Below are 21,618 nucleotides of genomic sequence, written 5' to 3' on the forward strand. Positions count from 1 at the left end.
ATAGATGTCCACTGCAAGTATAACTTGCAATAGGATAATATAAATTGGAGTGGTTATTTTTCAAAGAATATCTAAATACATGTCGATTGTGTTGATATCTATGTAATCTGTATATGTGACCTTCAAGTAGGTCCACAATACTATGAAAGTATCGACATTAAACCGACCTACCGAAAATAAAAATTTTCGCGGCCGTATCGAAAAGTATGAAAAACAACACTGGAACATATCCTTAATCCCAAAACTTTGGAACGGAATGTTTGTGAAAATTGTAATAGCTCTTGTTGAAGTAAGGTGCTTATTATTTTATTGATGCTTAATTTTGTACATGTCCTGAAAGTAGTCTATACATTCAGTATATTAAACTAGAAAAGTAGTGTAAACACTACTTGCGACGGTTGCTACGACGGTTACTGGGTTCCGCTTCGTCTTGTGATTTCCAACGCCTTTCTTGGGCAGCTTGATGCTCCCTCAGTCCTCTGATCTCTGATTCGGCAGCATTAAGTTGCCTTTGAAGGGCTTCAGTATGGTGTTGGGTATCATCTTGCATCTCGTCAAGACGAAGGATATCGGCAGCGTTAGCTTGTGCAGCCGCATTCACTTCTAGAATACGATTGATTGACATCCTTGATTGATCGAATTGTCGGGCAATTCGATTCACTATAACTGGAAGAGCTCTGTCAGCTGCTCCTCCTTCTGAGACGTTATAGAAACCCTGTTGCATTCCGTAGGGAGGGCGTTGGCCGTCTTGTCGACTCCAATGGTTTATGTATTGGCCCCACTCGGGTATAGGTATTGCTTCCTCTTGTCTCGGGGGACGTATCCCCGGGTTGCAGACTTGTGGCTCTGTATCGGTACCGCTTGACTCGCTGTCCTCAAATGGTTCTTCATCTGAGTCTTCTTCTGGATCTTCCACTATCCATTCCTGATTGCCATGATTTGGAAAATAAGGGTCCCCTGGTGGATGATGTCCTGCCATTGTGTCTGTACGAGAATAAGGTTATGAGAAATGCTTGAAAAGAAAACTAAAGCATATCGACGTTTATAATATTCTTATAGTATTTTATGTTCTGTTCTTAGAGTTTCTTTGGTAGTTGGTAAGTTTTAGATACGTCACAACACTACTATCACTCCCAAACATATGTTGGTCATGTCTGAAATCAATATAGTTGATCAGGCTATATTAATTCTAGACATGATTACATAACTGCTTGGGTTTAACTATAATGTTCAACATTCAAATACTTTTAAGTTCTTATGACTATGTACTTGTAGGGATGAGGGTTAGTATACTTCTTGTAAAAATACTTAAAATTCTTAAAAGTATACTTGTAGTCAGAGCTCTTAGCCCCAATGTATTTATAGTTTGTATATCTTTTATGGATTGATATACTGAGTTCACTATAAACAATGCTCTGATACCAATCTATCACACCCCCAAACCAGACGGCGGAAACGTCCGGGGGTGGAGGATTTCATTTGTAGTATCACAACACATGCATCATAGTAATCAAAGTACAAACAACCATTGTATTTAAAAGTGTAATATTTACATGTGTTCAATCATTGTATATTGAAACCAAAACAGTTATACAAAGGAAGAAGATAAGACTCCTAATGGCTTCATCTTCTCAAAAAGCTCGGGGAGTACCTGTTATTATTTCCCTGATAATACAAGTAATTTGAAAAGAGAGTATCAACAATAAGTTGAGTGAGTACATAAGTCTTTATGTTTTGAATGGGTGTATTTGTATTTTGAATATGAAAACACTTCTAGAAAATCCCATATTTTCTGTGGTATGTGAAAAGTAGTTTTATTCCTATAAAACCGTCTTATTTGTAAACCATTGTATTTGTAAAACTTGTATTTGAGAGTGTGCCTGGCTTCACCAGCTGTTATTGAAAACTATAGTATAGCATTGTACTTTGTATTTTGTAAACTGGTACTTTGAAGATATACTTACGTTTAGTTGTTTATACACTAACGTGTTGTTAATATCTTTTTAATGAGTTATTATAACCATACTAAGACATGGACGCCTGAAACAAACGCCTGATGAGCGCTTAAACTGTTGATAACAATTGCCACTCATTGGCATGTATGCCTGACTGTAGCTAGCAGCCTGAGTGCGGGGTTGTCAATCCCGATATAGATCTACACACAACTTGTTTCGATCCCCGGACTGGAGATTCTGGTTATAATGTCAGGGCTTTACCTTGGTTGTCTAGACTGAATCTAAACAACCTGAATTGAATGTCTCATAAAAAGCATATAAACGTTACATGTATATTAGTTATGAAAACCCAATCATTCTGAGATAAATGATTGACATTATGTTCTTGACTTAGTATCCCGAACATGTATTTGATAAGTGTAAACCCTTGATTTGTTTTGAGTTAAAACTCTTGTTGCATGTAAAACAATGTATTCATATGAATTATTGCTCTATGTATCATAAACTATACATATTATAATTTATATGTACTTTATGAATTGGTAAATAACTATTTTTGCATGTAATCCTTTGCTCAACATGTTACAAAGGGTGATTAAACTGATGAAATAACTTTTAATTTTATATACATATACAATTTTATAAATAAGTAAAATTTGAACGACCTTCGGACAAATAACTGGTACTATAAGTCCACATCCAAACAAGGAAAAGGACCTAGCATGAATTATTAGTCCTAAGCCTTTTAAATCTTATTTATATTAAATTATATATACAAATATGTATATTTGGGAAAAATATAAGTTTATAAAAGAGTTCAAAATTTGAAGTATTTTCGATGCTTTAAAATCATTTTATCGTGATTTGAAACCATTTATTTATAACACAAAGTTGTTGTGTTATACTTGTATTTCCCCCCTTAAAATAGTAGAAATTATGAAAATACGGGGGTATGAACTCACTTGGTAGATGGTAATTCGGACAGGGTTTCGTTTCACGAAAAGGAGTTTATTTGTCGAGAAACCGGCTCAAATTGGGCAGAGTTTTGACAGGAGAGAGGATGAATTCTCGAGAATTTCGGGGCTTCACGGCTTACTTCGGGCTCGAGTCTTGATACCGGGGATTTAAGGGTTGTATATAAACTTAAGGGTGTGGAAAAAGTGAAAGAGAGTAAAATTTGGGGTGAAAAGTGTAAAAAATCCGGAAACCCTCGCATGCCTTATATAGGCCGAAGCCTCGGATCCGAAGCTTGTGCGAGGCTATGCGAGGCTGACATTCTGCGAAGGGAAGCAGCTTCGGTTCGGAGGTGGTAGGCTCGGATTGGTCTAGCCCTCGGTCCAATGCAAAGAAGCCACGTGCGAAGGGGTGTCCGAGGGTGGTGCGAGGCGTGTGCGAGGAGCATCCCCGGTGTGTCTCCTTGCGAGGCTGTCCGAGTGGGATTGGACCGCAGCAGTGGCCGAATCTGGAGGTGACACGCGAGACTTCGGTCCACTCAGCAGCCGACACGTGGAGGCTCGCATGCGAGGGGTGAGGTGGCGCTACTGTTCATGCGAATTTTCCCGGGTATTTCTATTTTTCTTTATTTTTTTGCCAAAACTTGTAAAATTCATAACTTTTGCATACGAACTCCGTTTTTGACGTTCTTTATATGCACGCGTAGCTAAAATTATACTCTACGACTTTCGTTTTGACTTCGTCGGCTAATTTTGAATTTATTTTTAATATTATTATTTTAAACAGATCGGGACGTGAATCCGTTATAAATTCATAACTTCTTCATACGACGTCCGTTTTTGTCTGTCTTTTTACCGTTGTTCTACTAATGACGAGACCTTCAATTCTCGTTTAGGTCATGTCGGCTAAAAACCACTCGATCTTTATTTCGAGTTTTTAGCTGTACACTGCTATATTGAAACTTCGAAAAATCATAACTTCCTCATACGAAGTTGGATTTTGGCGTTCTTTTTATGAAAGTTCTCGGTTTAACATAAACTATAACTTTCATTTAGATTGTTAAGGCTAGAAAGCCTTTTATCAAAAATTCAGTTTTTACACTGAACAATGTTTTGCCGGTTTTGTCGCGGATTTTCGATTGGTCATAACTTCTTCGTTATAACTCGGATTTTAGTGTTCCTTATATTTTTGGAAACCTTGTTACAATCTCTATCACTTGGTTCAACCCAATTGAGATTATTTAATAATTTATTTTTGAGGGTCAATTATGTAAATATACATAGTATGCCAAAATTTCTCTTTATTTAATTAAAAAGAAGAACAAATTGACCTACACTATTACATAAGTTTGAAATAACGGTTTGTTACATTATCCTTTCGACTGTTTGGTGGGCAAGTAATCAGATAAGGATAAGGACTAAAACCCTAGTTCCTACACCTATATAAAGACCCCTTGGCATAAGAAATTGGCCCACTTGATCCTAGAAGTTCCTAGAGCCGATTTTTACCTCTCCCTCTCTCTCTCTCTCTCTCTCTCTCTCTTACTTCTTTAATTTCTCTTGGTGTTTGTGAGCCATTAAAGGTACTACACTTTTGGTACTTGCTTTCAATGAAAAGAAGATCCAAGATACAAATTGTTATTACAACATAACAACAAGAGGTATGTGTTCTATTCTTCTATGTGATTTTTGAAAATACTAGAAGCATGCTAGGTTTTTTTTGTTTTCATAATGTTGTATAACTAATAGTGAAAAAATAGATCCGTATCTAGGGTTGCATGCACACATAGGATTGTTTGTATAAAACATGTGAAGTGAAACACAATAATAACCTAATTAAATATGGTCTTAGAACTATTGAATATAAATAAAACACCTATTATTTAATCACCATATTAATTAGACTTTATTAATTATATAATGTTTCGATTAATCAACTAAACACTTGAATTAGACATTAGTCATGCCATGAACATGCATACAATGTATCTCCATGGTCCTTCCTTTGTGAACAGATCAATTGGATATAATTCCAATGATACTTATTTCACAATTCCAAATCGTTATTACAAGTGTAAGGATTCCAAATTCTTGTCACTAATAAGTATGTGTTAAAGTCTAACCATGCATGCAATATCCTTTTGTGATGACGTGGCTTCAAAGTCACCGATACTTAGCCAATGATATTACAAAATGCTCTATTGAAACTTTGTTACTTAAAACAATTTCATGGTATTGAGCTATCAAATTCAAGGTAACCCCTTGAATATCTTCCTTGCATTAAGGTTTCTAACTCATATATAGATTTTAACAACCAACTCCCATTATGGAAACATTTCCATATTCCCATATGACTATCAATTATGATCAAGAATTATCCCAATCAGAAACATGTGAATATGGTCGTTCCAAATATTACTATACTTCCAACTGTCGATAAGCAACTAATCTTTAGCGAACCGCAGATTGTCCTTTAACATTTGTTTAACAACTCTAGTCACATCTTGCTCTAGTCCTTTTTCCCTCTTAATTCCCTATGCATTTGAAAAAAATTAGAACAAGTGAATATTATAGCGTATGTCATCAATTCTATATCTGAAGCATATGGAATTCGATACATAATGTCTTACATAAAGACATGATACTTGATGATTCTCATGCTATAATATTTCCATATATCGAATTTCCTATGTTGAAGCATTTCAATACAATCTTCATATATGTCCAACACTAAGTTCCAATAAAAATTTCAATCTAAACTTTTAGATTTGAAATGAAGTATGACTCCCCTCTCCCCTAAGCTTATTATAGTGAAACAATTTCTCAAACATTACAACTTGCAAATTGAAAACTTTGTTTCCTACCAATAGTATTGCCAACCCGCAACACTTAGCATAACAATTATGCTCCCACTAGCTTTGACATGTACCCAGAAATCAACTGGACTTAGAAATCAATACTATTGACTTTCTTTCTAAAGTTCAGATTTCTAATACGTGATGCTTTGATAAGTTTTCATCTTGACTTCTCAAGCTGATACACCTTTCATTAGGTAGCATATGTGTGTGTGTTTAAACCCTCTCTGAACTTACAACAATAAGTCTGGAATGTTCAAACAGTCCTTTGTCATTTCTCACAATTCGAACTACGAAAAAGGATGTCATAATCGTATGCGAATTTGAGAACGCAATTATCACAACTGCTAACCATAATGATATCAATCAAATTTAAAGTCTACTAGCGAAAGTGTTTCCTCATGATCATTTTAATGAGTTAGAGGAATCTTTTGCCACTTAGATTTTTGTGGTGTATGCATTCTTATCCATGTGAATTTATCAATTCCAACCTACAATCATAAGATAAAGTCGAGGACAAAACCAAAATCAAATTTAGTTTTCCTTTCATGGACTGAACTTTCTTAATTCTAAATTCCTTGCCTTCTGGCAGCACAAGGCCCTACCAGTGCTTCCATGTTGTTTAAGCAGATCACTTCCATTGACAAATGTACCATCACTGACCAATGTGCTCTGCCTTTTTGCAGTCAAATGAGAACTATAGAACTCACATGCATTGTTAACTCAACTGGAAGGTGCATAGAAACAAGAATGTGTCAACACGAGAGGTTATTAACCTCAGGTCGTGTGCTAGTGATTACTAAAAGGTTTATTGTTAATTGAGTCTTGAAACTCTTCAAGACCAATAAGACTCCCACTGACTTCTTGACATATAAGTTTCTCTCTCAAGGAGCAATCCTTGACAAGCAAAAAAAATATTCAAAAGTTAGTGTGGATTCTTGACAAGAAAACACTTCATGTTAGTTTATCCTTTGTTTTAACCAAAACATCACAAATACCAATTTCACATGTGCTAGAGTAAGAAAACTTTTTTACTCCACATATCCTGAGGTGTTATAAACCTACTTAGTTTGAAATAAGCTTTAAGATACGATTCGAAGTTACTAGAGTGTGACTCTAAAACTTGATTTGATACGAAGTATGATGAATCTCTCGATTAAAGCATTTCAACACTATCTGATTCCTCTTCTTAGTCATACAAATGCACAAAGATGTCCTTAGAGGATCAATTATGACATGGTTCCAATATAATTAAGATGATCAAAAAACATGATACCAAAGTACTCTCCTTTCCTTTCAGATCAGAGAAACTTTTATCTCTCTACCTAATTGATTCTTCATATTCATTCTAAAATTCTTTGAAACCTTTCAAAAAAACAAAATTACACTTAATCTTATAAGTATAACCATATTTACTGAACCATCAGTAAATCATGATGAATAGAATTATCATCCTTTGTGGTGGATCTAACCAGTCCACATCAATGTGTACTAGATCCTTTAGTCCTTCACTTGTCTCACACAAACATGTGAACAATGAATTAGTCTTAATTTTCCAAAGCCCAAGATTCTCATACATCACACAATTCAAATTGTATGACTCCAAGTTTCTATCCAATTGAAACTTAGGTGATGAGAATTCCTTTTCTCTTGGTTGATTATGACATTTCCACAAACAACATAACTATGAATCAAATCCATATTTAACATTGCTAATAATAGAAATATCATCACCAATTTTCATAAATGCCATTGAAAGGAAATATAAAGTAACAAAAATTCACTTTATTGATAGAGTGCGAAATTTTTTTTCCTTACAATGCAAATATAAAAACTATGTTTCTAGACATTTCCTAAGCAATCTATTAATCTATCATAGCTCCTAAGCAGCAACTCAAAAATATGATCATCAAACCATGCGATCGAAATCCATCTCTCACGCTCAGATTCAATTCACTCTTCTTAAGCTTCTTTCTTTCTCTTAGATATTGAAAAACATCAAAATATGACTATCACATCATGTAATAAGAATCTATGAATAGGAATTTAATAAAATAGAGTTAGATAGTGGATGTACCTGAAGTAGAGTCATACAACTTGACTTTACTATCTCTGCGATCTTTCAGATAGACAGGGCAGCTTCGCATCCAATGTCCTTTCAATTGGCAATAGAAACGTATGGACTCTTCGAGAATGGCACATGGAGCTATCTCAAAACTGGCATTTCTCTTTACTATATTGTCAAACGATTTGAACTTGGCCGATCCCTTTCCATTGGGAAGAGAAACCTTTTCTGGACTACCAATCTTACCATTGTTAATGTCCATGGAAACTTGGGAGACAGATCCTTCAAACACATTTACTTGACCAATGCTCTTTAGCATTTCTGCTTCAGTAGCAATTAGCAAATATGTTAGATCAATTAGGGTTAGGTCGTTGTCAGTCATATAGTAGTCCCTAACGAACTGACTATATAATACAGGAAGCGGGTGAAGAACCAAGTCAACAACCAAATCCTTTGGGAAAACGACATCCAACATTCCTAATCTGTCAATGTGTGACTTCATTTTAGAACATGTCCACACACAGAATTTCATCTACGTGTTTGTATGCCAACATGGCTTGAGTAACTTTGAACTTTTCAAGTTGAAGAAAACATGGGTCGCGGAGAATTACTAGAGGAGGTGGAGGAAGAGTTGGAGAAGCAAGATTTCCAGTTCCACCATTTGAAGAAGGGCACATTCTTTCACCTTGATCAACTTGTGGAAGATCATCTTCAGATTGAGAAGGAAAACCATTTCCAAAAGGATGAGGAAGACCATTGATGTCTGAACTCGGCATCTACAAAGGGAGAAAATTCAAGTTAGTTTATTAATTTAATCCTTAATTATTAACCTAAAATTTAAATTAAAGCTAGGATCCATATTTTCGATTCGAATTCCAAAGAGGGATGTCGTAATCAAATTCGAATATACTTTAGGTAGGTAAGCAATTACCAGTTTCAATCAAATGAAACTCCTAGATATTTTGAGATTCATTGAACTATTCAATGATGTGTTTAATCTTGATTATGCTCTCACTTTGTGACTGGGATGCCAAGGATCACAAACGAGATGTGAATAACCATGCAAATTAGCTTGGTACTCTCGATGTCATTTATCGCCCAATCAATGTGCCGATTAAACACACATGCTCCATTGATCAATGATAATTTACGAGACACCCATTTCCAACAATATTAGTCCACATTAGTGTGCCGGTTAACCACACACGCTCTACTAACGACCAATAAGGTGCAATGTGCAATTTCATGGGTTAGCATCAAATTCACATTTTCCTAAAGTAACTAAAAATGAGATTTTAGAAAATGGTTTAGTTACTTTATCATTATACTTTTAATGAGGATTAATTGTCCTATCGAACCCGTTCGGCTAACGACCCTCCACCATACAAGAGAGCGGTGGGTAAGAATGAATACCCAATGACGGTCATTTTACATGTCACTTCCTTAAACTCCCCTTATAGTATGGCTTTGCGAATGAGGCATACTAGTGGTTCGACTGACTCGTCTTATATATATATTAATATTAGACCTTTAATGTTACATATAATATAAGCATGTATTTTAAACTTTTAAAATACTAGGGATTTAATCTTTTAATAATTAAACTTTTAATTTGATTAAATTTAAACCCTTTATGGATTTATTAATTTTCTTTTAATTAAACACTTAATTAAATTATTAATAACATCCATAAGGACGTACTTTAAACCTTTTAAAATACTAGGGTTCCAAAATTTAAGATTTCAAAATTAAACTATTTAATTAAATTTTAAATTATAAAACCAAATGGTGTATTTTTAAAACTTTTCAAAGATACCAGGTTAAATTTTTAATAATTAAACTAGCTATTAATTTTATCTTTATCAAAAATTAAACCAAATCATTAAATTTGACAAGGATATAAAATTACCTTTTTTATAAAAATTCAATTTTAGGCAGAAAAATGAATTAAGGTAATTATCCTAGTAAAGCCAAGATTATCAAAATCGAAAATCCAGGGATCTAACCGGCCAACTCGTCGAGTCTGTGCAATGCACTCGTCGGGTTGGACCAACTCGCCGAGTTCCAAACATGAACTCGTTGTGTTCTATGAACTAATGACGATTGTACTCCCTTCTCCTTTGAAAGATTCACAATCGCATCAAGTTCAACTGAAAAATATCCTAGGCTCTGATACCACTGATGGTTTATGAGCATAACTACAAATCATATATGTTCATGCAACCCTATAATTAAGGATCTAGGTTTTCACTAGTTGAACATGCAAACTTGAATATCAAAAAGAAAACCCTAATGGCATCTATATAATCGAAATTGATGAAATATAAAAGTTTAGATGTGTACCTTACTTATTATGTAGTAATAACAAGAAAACCTTGTAGATCTTGAACTCTTGAAAGCAAGTGACTTAAATGTGACACCTCTAATGGCTTACAAACATTCTTTGCAAGAGGATGAGAAGGAGAGAGGAAGGAGGCACACTATATTTTTAGCTCTTCTAGGGTTAGGGTCAAGTGGCCGAAAATCCAAGGGGTACCCTCATTATATACTTATGGTTGCTTAGTCCTAAAGTTAGGGTTTGCAAGTGGAAACCCTAATTCTCTGCTTAAGGCCTAAGTAACCCATGGACTCCTCATTAGAAGGCCTTAGACAAAAACTTATAGGGCCACCCTATAATTTTTGTCCACTCCTATCCAAGGAGTCCAAGAGCCCAGTTTCACACCTATCAATGATTTGCAAAACAACCCTTGTACTTTTAATTAATTCCTTTAATCCCAAAATTAATTCCAAATTAATTTCTGATTAAATATTAATTAAACAAAATGATTTCCATTTAATATATTATTTTCATAACACATTAATAAATCATTTACATGAATTTTTTATTCCAACCAATAAATTCAACTTCTCTCCAAAAGTCATTATGTCACGTTGCAAGAGTGAAGGCAACCCAAAAGGACTTGTGCTTCTATCAATTCAAGTATATATAATTTATAGTTATAGGCTTAGACACCTGATCCAATAGTGACCACCATGTCTCACGTTGTGACCCTCTTCCCAAAAGCTATAATTCAAGAAATTGAGTACCTCCATGATTCGGGTGTTACACAGTCGTTACCCATTCCCATGTGGAAAGCGGAAGAGATCACTATGGATTTCATCACAAATTTGTTGAGGACGGCACGTAGGGTTAATTCTATCTTGGTCATTGTCGATATATTGACCAAGAGCGCATTCCGATTGTTGAGAGTATATATTAGTCGGGAATTGGTCGACCTTTACATTTGGGAAGTGGTGGTTCGACACGGAGTGTCTGTTTTGGTGGTTTTGGATCGAGATATTTGTTTTACCTCCAAGTGTTTTAGGAAGTTTCATGAGGAGTTGGGTACTCAACTGCATTTTAGTATATCATACCACCCCCATACCGATGGTCAGAGTGAGCAAACCATTTATACAGTCGAAGATATGCTCATGACGTGTATGCATCGGGTCATGGGGAGTACTGATGTAGTGCTCAAGACTACCGGGATGATACAATAGGTGCTTGACAGGTTGCGGGTCACACAAAGTCGACAGAAGATTTATAACGATCGATATCATTCAGATATCGAGTTCTAGTGGGGGATTTGGTACTATTGAAGGTGTCACCTTGGATGGGTGTCATTCAGTTTCAGAAACGGGGGAAGTTAGGTCCTCATTTTATCAGTCCTTTCAGAATTATCGTCCAGGTAGGCAAGGTTGCATATAATTTCGAGTTTCCTCTTGAGCTTCGTCAGATACATAACCATTTCCATGTCTCTTAGTTACGGAAGTGTTAGCTGATGATTCTGTGGTGATTCCTTTAGATGACATTCATGTTGATGAGCGCCTGAATTAAGTAGAGATACCAATTACGATTATCGATAGAAAGATAAAGCCTTTGTACAACAAAGAGGTGAAACTGGTGAAGGTGCAATGGCAGCACCAAAGGGGTTCTGAATGCCATGTGTGAGTCAGAGGACGAGATGTGAGAGAATTACCCCAAATTATTTGTAGAGGCATACTTCTAGGTTGAAGCCTGATTCTAGTAGGGGAGACTTGTAACATCCATATCACGAGGTACTTTCTATTTTGCAAATTTGGCATTTTATAGGATCTCCACGACATGGTGGTAAGGCACCACGACGTAGGCAATTGAAGGTTAGCCCACATAGTTTATTTAAGCCCCAACGACATGGAAGTATAGGCCACGTCATGGAAGCTCGCAAATAAAAAAACCCTATTTTTCGGGTTTTGCTCCCTATTTAAAGGAATGTGAAGGCTAGGGTTTGCACACCCTCAGCCTCCATCGAACCTGTGAAACCCTAAATCCCTATCTCTCTCTCCTCTCTCTTTCTTTCTCATTTTGAGTCTTTGTTGGTGTTCTTGAAGCCTTAGAGGGAAGAAAGAAGAAGAAGTGAGCTAAGACTCAGCAAGCTAGTCCTTATCCTTGGTGTTAACAATATTTTGGACCTTTGTAAGTGTCCAACACTTAATTTTTATTAAAACAGAATGTTGTATCTTATGTTTTGTCCCTTAATCTTCATATTTTGTGAGATGGAATGATGGGATCTGATAAAGCTTGCAACTTTATGAATCTATGGGACTTTTGGGTATGCTTATTGGTTTGGATATGGTTTCTTGATGGATTTTGAGCCATGCATGGGATTTCCATGGAAAACACTCTTTTTGGCTCATTATGGCTTCAAGACATGAATTGCACATGCATGTCTATAAAGCACCAACTTTTATGTTGGATTAGGTATTAAAATATGTTTTTGGAGTAAATGAGCTATGGATTTGTTTTTGGAATAAGTGCTTAATGGGGAAATCCATGTCATATTTAGCTACTTTGAATCTAGGGCTTGAGATTTTGACCTTGTGGATGGTCTTATTGGGTAAAGTTGGAAACCTTATCCTTCTAGACCTTGTTTCAAATCAGATCTGAAATTTGGAGCCTTTGGGATCGAAGAAAACAACTTAATCCATTAAGCTGTTGAAAACCCAATACTCACAATGTGGCTCAGCTTGTCACGACATGGCGGCGGGGAAACTCACGATTGGCTGTTACTGGAGGGCCACTGTATGGCCATAGGTGTGGCAATGACGTCGCGATTGACAAAAGTCAATGTTGACCGTTGACTTTGACCATTGACCTTTGACTTGAGTTAACTTTTGGTCTAGCACCTATTTTAGAGGAAGAGCTCAAGGTTTATTTGGTTTGACTGATTAGTTGGTGTGTAGCAACGATACTCTGTCAGTGAGAGCAGTAGCAATAGAGCATTTTTCTGTGAGGTGAGTCTTCTCACCACACTAGTGGGTCAAAGATACAAATGCTTGCCCACGGATACATATGTATAAGATGTATGTGACTATTAATGATATGATTGTATGATTAATGCATGGAGCCAAACTGGGCTCGGAGTCATTATAGACTCGGGGTGGATACGGACCCAACACAACTACTATCTGTTACATGGGGTTAATACAGACCCGACACAGGCACATGCTGTTATATTTATGTGTATGTTGTATGTGATATTTTTGGGGAGCTAACTAAGCTTTGTGCTTACAGTTATGTTTATGGTTTCAGGTACTTCCAGTACGAAAGGAAAGGGCCCAACGTGATGGCACAACATTCCCCCGCCTTATGTTTCTGCGATTATGATTTTTTTTCCTCTGATGTTTTGGATAGTTTGTATCTTGGATATTTTCGATACATATCAGGTATGTGATTGATGAATTTAAAAATGAAAATTTTGTCACTGTTTTGGGATGTTATAAAAGGTCATCCATTGTTACATGAAACATATTGTTTAGTGATATTTCTGGTTTAATTAAAAAAATCATTGTTGTTCTACTTTTGGCTTTAGTTTAGTAATAAGTATTTGTTGCATATCTTCGCTTTGACAATGGAACTAAGAAACAAATTTTAGTGTGTGATTTCTAGGTTTAATTTCATCTCTGCGCCCTTTTCTTTCGTATGTGTTTGAATTCGTCCATGAAAATATATTTTTAGATTTGTGTTGTAGCAATTGTGATGGAAACTAGTGATGGTTGTTTATGATGTTGTTTACCGGTAGAGAGTATCGAGGTGGTGAATGTGGTGGGGAGGAGAAAATATGAAAAAGATGAATTAGGGCCAGGGGTACGATGGATGGGGACAAATTATTTTTCTATTTTTTTTTTAAAGATAGCAAAATATGGAAATTAAATGAAAAGGACAAAATAGTATTATTAAATATTATTATTATTATTATTATTATTATTATTATTATTATTATTATTATTATGATTGTCACCAAATCCTCAACCAAACTAAATGAAATGGACAAAATCTACTATTTTTTTAAAAGGTTTTAACCTTAGCCATATAAAATGAGAAACCATAATATCCGTTTTTGTAATTTTGTCAAAATAAAATACAACGATATAAATGAAAGTTTGCACTCAATTTGTGTGTGTGTGTGTTGTGGCCCCCTACATGGGTTGTCAAGATAACTTTTTTTAGGACCGATTCCATGCACTACTAGAAATATGGGTTTTAGAGACGGACTAATCCGTCGCTATTCCGTCGCTAAATGTTGTTTGCGATGGATCAACGACGGATTCACTCCGTAGGTAATTAAAATGTGGCTAATTTCTCAGCGAGGGTTTTAGTGACGGATTGGTTTTTCCTTGTGACAAATGTAGCGACAGAATATCCGTCGCTAAATGTCACTCAATGCATTTACTTAGGGCATTAGCGACAAAACTTGTTAACGACATTCCGTCGTTGTTCTGTCGCAAATTTCCTTTTATCAGTTTTTTTTCCAAAGCTAATCCCTTGCAAAACTCATGTATTAAGTTTTTTTCTTTTTCGTCGCTGATCCGTCGCGAACTTTAGACATGATTCTTTTCCATAGCTAATCCCTCGCAAATATCATAGAAAAATTTTCTTTTTTCCGGCCGCTGATCCGTCACAAACTTTAGACATTTTTTTTTCATAGCTAATCCCTCGCAAAATTCAATACATTAATAAATTTTTTTTCCGTCGCATGATCCGTCGCAAACATGTAATATCATTTTTTTTTTATTATTCTAAAACAAAAAATACCACAATCATCAAATTATTGTACAAAAACACATCAAATAATGATACAACCAAACATAACAATACCAAAACTATCAAATTTTACCAAAGTATCATTCAAAAAACATCAAAAACAAAATTGTCCACATAACATCAAACTCTATCAGTTGAGAACCAAAGTGTTTTGCAAAAGAGGTACAAACAAAAAAAAAAGGTTTCCAAGACATTCAAAAATATTTTAGCTGCTCTCTTCATTTCATGTTCATTTAATGATCTTCGGTTCTCAATCGTGTAAAAGATTATAACAATCAGAAACATCAAATGCAAAAGGTTAACATTCAATTGATTTATTTTGGCTGAACATTCAGTGGCCAGTAGTTAATTGAAAAAACTGTTTGGGATAAATGCAAGAAATGGATATGTACTTTCATATATATATATATATATATATATATATATATATATATATATATATATATATATATATATATATATAGAGCATCCAACTGATGTTAATTGAACAATGGAATAAGATAAAGGAGAACAAAGGCTCAACAGTTGACTTTTTGATAGAACACGCATGCAGGAACTTATGAACCAATCAAACAACTAAAATATATAACAAATCTCAAACCAAATAAATATTTGACCAAACTATTATAAAAATTAATCACACCTGATGCTGATGCAGAAAAAAAAAAAAAACAGAGGAGAACAAAGGCTCAACATAAATTTCTTAAACTCTGGCTAAAGCAAGACAAAAATTTCTTCACTCCCACCTCATATTTAAGAAATATGTTAAATAAATATGAAGAAACAAAAATAATGTAAGGCACATAAAACATAAAAAAAGAAGCAAAACATAATGTAAGGCGTTGAAAAGACTGTTATAATACTCTCTCTGTTATATATGTTTATCAGGTCTCATTACTTTGAAATAATTTGAAAAGACTGTTATAACACAATAATATAGAACGAAGGGATTAAGGACAAGGAACCACTGAAATTGCAATTATCAGACGTTGGTTTAAGTCTGGAATCGGAATACAAGATTCCGGAGAACACAAATCCGGAAACAAAATGCAAGATTCCGGAGATGGGTGTTGATGAAGGTAAAGATGAAAACAAGAATACAAGTCCGGAATCAGAATACAAGATTCTGGTGACAGGTGTTGTAGAAGGTGAAGACGAAAACAAGAATACAAATTCGGAATTGGAATACAAGATTCCGGTTCTAGTGACAAGTGTTTATGAAGGTGGAGTAGAAAACAAGAAAACAAATCCAGAATCGGAATACAAGATTCCAGAGACAAGAAAAGATGAAAACAAGAATACGAATTCGGAGTTGGAATACAAGGAGCCTGAGTGACCTGTAGCCTCTATCCTTTAACTAAAGCATTATCAGAAGGTTTTAATATTTCTTTCAACATCTTGAATATATATATATATATATATATATATATATATATATATATATATATATATATATATATATATATATATATATATATATTTGTGGTGTTGTAAGTAAGGCTGCTCCAGTTGAAGAGCCAAAGTTTAATCAGATTACTGGATCAGGAAGAAGGTTGGATGAAAAGCCTTTAAAATACCAACCACCACCTGTTTCCGCCTCCTCCACCACCAAAGACAAGCAAGTGACGGTTTCTGGTGTGCTGCCACCATCAATGGGATCTAGCTCACGAAGCAGTTCTCGTCGGTCACAAGGAAAGCTTGTGTTTGGTTCTAATGCTAACCGTAGTGCTGAACCCAAAAAAAACAAAAGGTAATTTCTATTTATTTCATTGATGTAATTAAAATTTGTGATTCCATTCCATTGATTTGAATTTTAACCAAGTATTGTATTTTTAGGAAGTTGCAAAAGAGACTAAACTAGAGCAGGACCCGAAGAAAGATGGGCCCAAGTTCCAAGCCTTCACTAGGAAGAAGTACTCACTTAAGGGTTAAGGTTAAATTAGTCATTTGTGTTCTTATTTCACAGTCAGCCTCGAAAGCTTGGAAAATAAGCTCAAATCAAAATCAAAGGAGTTATCGAACTCAAATTAAAATAAAGAAATTGTCAAGAATCTTGAGGAAGAGTTAGTGAATCAAAAATAGGGCGATTTGGGCAGAGGAAAATTTGAAAGTGAAAACAGATTTATGGGATTTCTGTGATTGTTTTGAAGAAAAAGTTGTTGGTTTTTGGAGGAAATGAGTCTAAAGTTGAAACATTTGGAGAAGTTGGAGAGTATGACTTCTTTTAAAAAAATGAGTTTGTAAAAAAGTTGGTTTTTGTCATCCCACATCACAAGGAGGGCTTACTATGAACTGACCAAAACATAGCAAAGATCCATGCAATGGTGTCCAGGGGTAAAACAGTTAGAAAACAGAAAAGCAAACCAGGGGCAAACAAAATAACATCCAATGCATTTCAATTTTGATCAGAATGAAAAATATTAAGTATCATTTTTTTTGTTCTTTTTTTTCTGTAACCAGAACCTTGCAAACTTTTAAATTCTTGTACTGTAGTAAACTTTTAAATTCTTAAAATAAACTTTTAAACTTTTAAATTCTTAAACTAAAGTTAGAGTTAGTTATCATACTTATAAAAACAATTCCATGACAAAAAGGTACATTTCAATTTTAATCTTGTGAAATTATACCTCCTTATTCATAAAAAAAAAACATGCAGGAACTTATAAAACAATCAAACAACTAAAATATATAACAAATCTAAAACCAAATAAATATTTGACCAAACTATTATAAAACTTAAGTGTAGAATGTGAAAAAGGGATGTGTAAGAGGATAAAAAATAATCATACCTGATGCAGAAAGAAGAAAATAAAGGAGAACAAAGGATCAACGGTTGCTTCTCTCTTGAACTCTGGTAAAGCAGGACTGGAACTTCTTCACTCCCACCTCCTATTTAATAAATATGCACAAAAAACATAAAGAAAGAAGCAAAACATAATCTTTTTGGAGGGTCACCATTTGAATGGCAATTACTCCATCGTTGTGGTTCAAGCCAAATTGAGTTGCACATGATTCTGGATACTTAGAAATAGAATAAGAACTTGATACTTATAATGGAATCTGTCTAAAGAGTTGGTATTAAAGGATTTGGAATTGGAATTGGAATTGAAATATATCATGCATTTGGTTGGCAAGAAACTTTTCTTGTGAAATTGTAGGGTTAAAAGAGTATTTTAGTATTTGTTTAACAATAAAGAAATGTTGGAGTTGAAAATTCCATGGTTTTTATAATAGAATCTTGAAATTCATTAGTCAAAGGAGTTTGTGACTTCCGATTGAATTGAATTCCATTCATATGCCAACCAAACTTTGGATTCCATGGGATTTGTCCTGAGTTGGAATTCAATTCCATTCCCATCCTTTGTTTGGTTGCAAATGATTACGGAATCAAATTCATTCAGAATTCAAAAAACACTTTCACCATTGGAATTTCAAGATTCCATCCTAAAATTCATGGTTCTTGAATTGAATCTGGATGGGTTTTGGTGTGGGCCTGTCATCTGAAAGTAATATGATTCTGACTTCTTATTGTATAACCCAAAATCCAAACACTTTATTTTAAACTACATTTTGGTAATCCAAAAAGAAACAGCCATGGCCCATATACAACTGTCATGCTTAATTGCTTAGCCCATTAAGTCAAAAAAGAAACAACCCCTCAACTGGACTTAGTTTAATTAATATGTTGTTACTTTGTTTTATTGTAATTTTGTTTTATTTTGATATACACATAACACATAAATGTGATTGATTTTGTTTCAGCCACCAAAAAATTGAGCTAAAAAGATACAGGATGAGTGGAGAATTCTTGAGAAAGACTTGCCCGGTAAGAATGTGTCAGAAATTATTAATAGTTGGAACTCAAAAAGAAAAATGAATAGATGTGGTTTTGTTTTGTTTTGCTTTAAAAATAGACACAATATTTTTAACGACACTCTATATATTATTTAATTATAGAATATACATTTCACAAAACGAAACAATTAAATCATATTAAAAATTCATCAAAACCCAAATAAAATCATAATAACAAAAAAAATTCTAGTTACTTTTAGAAAATAAGATTTTAATCTAATTAAAAATCATGAAATTCCTCGATCGTTAAAATATTTATAAAGAAAATAGGTTTTACCACATTTTTTAATTTCATACACTTGAGTAATGAAAACTAACCAAATGGAAGGAATTAGATTCCATTCCATCAAGCAAAATAAACAACATTCCTTAATTCCAATGGAATGAAACTTTCCATTCCTTTTCCAATTCCACCACACCAAACACTACCTAAGTTTTTATTAAATTAAAAACCAAACATATATAAAATAAAAAAAATAAAAAAGTGAGAGTATCATACTCCAGAAATGGTATCTGCTGAAGGTGTCCCAAGAAGATCAGTTATTAATTCCAACTGATGAACAATAGTTTACCAGGGAAAAGTGGCTTTCTGGTTAATACTTCTGCAAATATACACAATTGGGATATCAGAAAAACATAAAAGTGTTCATGATAGCAGTTAAAGATTGATTTTAGATCTAAAATTAACTAAAATTAGATAGAAAATGGAATTAACAGTGTTCAAGATTGACTCACAGAACTTTGTATACATCCATCTGTTATTATTGGAGTAGAGGGCACCCAGCTGTGATAGAAATGGATCTATTAAGAGTTGTGATTATTGGAGCAGAGGGCACCCAACTGTTTTCAAAGCAGCTATCCTAGCTGCCCACCTATAATACATAACATACACGTCTTCTTCTCTTTTTTAATTATGCTTGTGAGTTGTGATTGTTTGGTAAGTTGATGTTGATGAATGCAGCTTTTGCACTATCACTCTCTGGTGGGCTGTGTATCAATTCGAATCTGTATAACTATGGGAAGGTGGGCCTGAGCCTTTTAAACACATGGTCAGGTGGCCAAAAAGAGACGTGGATCCCTGGCACCTCAACCATGCTCCAGGTGTTGGTCTCCATATAGGGTCTCATCTTGAACACAAAGCCTTACTTCAATGAGTCTGGATATGCACACTCCAGTAGCTCCGTCCAGGGGAAAAAGAGATCCATGCAATACAACGAAACCACCCTTATTCTATCACTCAAAACCATGGTCTATACCATGAAAAACCCACCCAAGGTAAACACCAAACACTCCCTCCCTTTCTTCTTCTTCTTCTTCTTCTTCTTCTTCTTTAAGAATATTGGAGCTAAAGAAGTTGAGGAGTTTATAGGGTTAAGTGTAAAGAAAACCAAAACTCAAAGTCATTCATCATCGCATCATGCATTTGTACCTGCACTTGCACTTGCCTCATTTCCTATTTATCTCTAATTCATTCCTTTATCATTCCATTCCAAACAACCAATCAAGCCCTAAATCAAGTTCTAATTCTAAGTATCTATTCTAATATAGATGCAATCGATATAAGAGGAACGAAAATTGAAAAAGGAAAAAAAGTGGAGAAATTAAACCCTAACGTAATATAGTGTGCAACTGAACCAAACCTAACCTAATATATTACTAAAGTAAATAAAATCAAGAGAACCTAACCTAATATATGACTAAAGTAAATAAAATCAAGAGAACCTAACCTAATATATGACTAAAGTAAATAAAATCAAGAGATTTACCTGAATCAGAAGTTATCGAAGAATAATTTTAGATTTTAAAAATGTAGAGGCTATTGGAATCGGAAGCTGCATTGGTCCATGGTGTCGTCATCTGTTTGAACGGAAAGGGTGAGATTAGGTTAAGCTGCAATTCAAGAATCATGCATGTTCAATTGGAGTGATAAAGCAGATTTGGGGGAAGGAAACTTACACAAACATCGTGAAACTGGAATTGGATTGCGCCAATTTCAGCGAGAGATCGTCAATTAAAAAAACTTAATGTGCGTATGCTCCGTCGCCATTCTCTCGCTAAACACGTACCAGATGGCAAAAAGTCGACAATGTTTTTTCCCTTGAACCCTCGCCAAATGCCTTTGTTTTCCACCGATTACCGAGGAATAACGGTGCGTCGATAAATACTTGTGAGATCTGTAGCTGATCCCTCGCTTAACCCTCTCTAATATGCTATATGTTGAATAAATAAAATAGTTCTTTAAACCCTCGTAGATCTCACGTAATTCCCTCTCTATAAGCCTAAAATTTGCTACAAAATAAATCCCTCTCTAAATTTGTAGCTGAAAATCAAGTTTCTAGTAGTGATGTAAGGAGTATTTGAAGAAAACAATAGTTAGAAGGTGATAGAATGATGTATCTAATAAGTCAGAGTTGATATCAAGATGAAAGGGAAAGAGAACCCGATCTCACTTGGACCGGTAATGAGAACCCGATCTCCAGATGATAATTGGTAAGGTTCGACTTCAGAATTCAGAGCGGATCGCAACTTAAGCACAACTATCATGCCCAATACTTGATGTGATGATGGTAGTAGTATCATCAATATTTGATAATTTCATTATCATCTGATTGTTTTCTAATAGGATTATTCAGATTGCAAAGCAAACGATGCTTCAAAACTTTATGTTTTTTGAAAGTTTAGACAAAATTCGTTAAAATAAATTTATAAAGGATGAATGTGTCAAAAAACTAACTGTTACATGCTTTACAGCTGAACATGCATAAAAACAAATTATAAAATGTTTAAAAAAATATAATATTAATTAAAAAAA

The 21,618-nt window shown here is 34.5% G+C and overlaps 1 long non-coding RNA gene across 1 annotated transcript; it reads right to left on the reverse strand.

The window, feature by feature from the left end:
- Nucleotides 1-14,896: 14,896 nt before the first annotated feature.
- Nucleotides 14,897-20,552, reverse strand: LOC145102531 (uncharacterized). Its single transcript, XR_013706176.1, has 4 exons — nucleotides 19,542-20,552; nucleotides 19,306-19,408; nucleotides 17,741-17,840; nucleotides 14,897-16,679 (listed from the first exon to the last, which is right to left on the reverse strand). It is a non-coding gene; the product is annotated as an uncharacterized LOC145102531 (long non-coding RNA).
- Nucleotides 20,553-21,618: the final 1,066 nt, after the last annotated feature.

This window comes from Lactuca serriola, chromosome 4 (genome assembly GCF_051521515.1).
Source record: "Lactuca serriola cultivar US96UC23 chromosome 4, Lser_US96UC23_V15, whole genome shotgun sequence".
Classification (NCBI taxonomy): domain Eukaryota; kingdom Viridiplantae; phylum Streptophyta; class Magnoliopsida; order Asterales; family Asteraceae; genus Lactuca; species Lactuca serriola.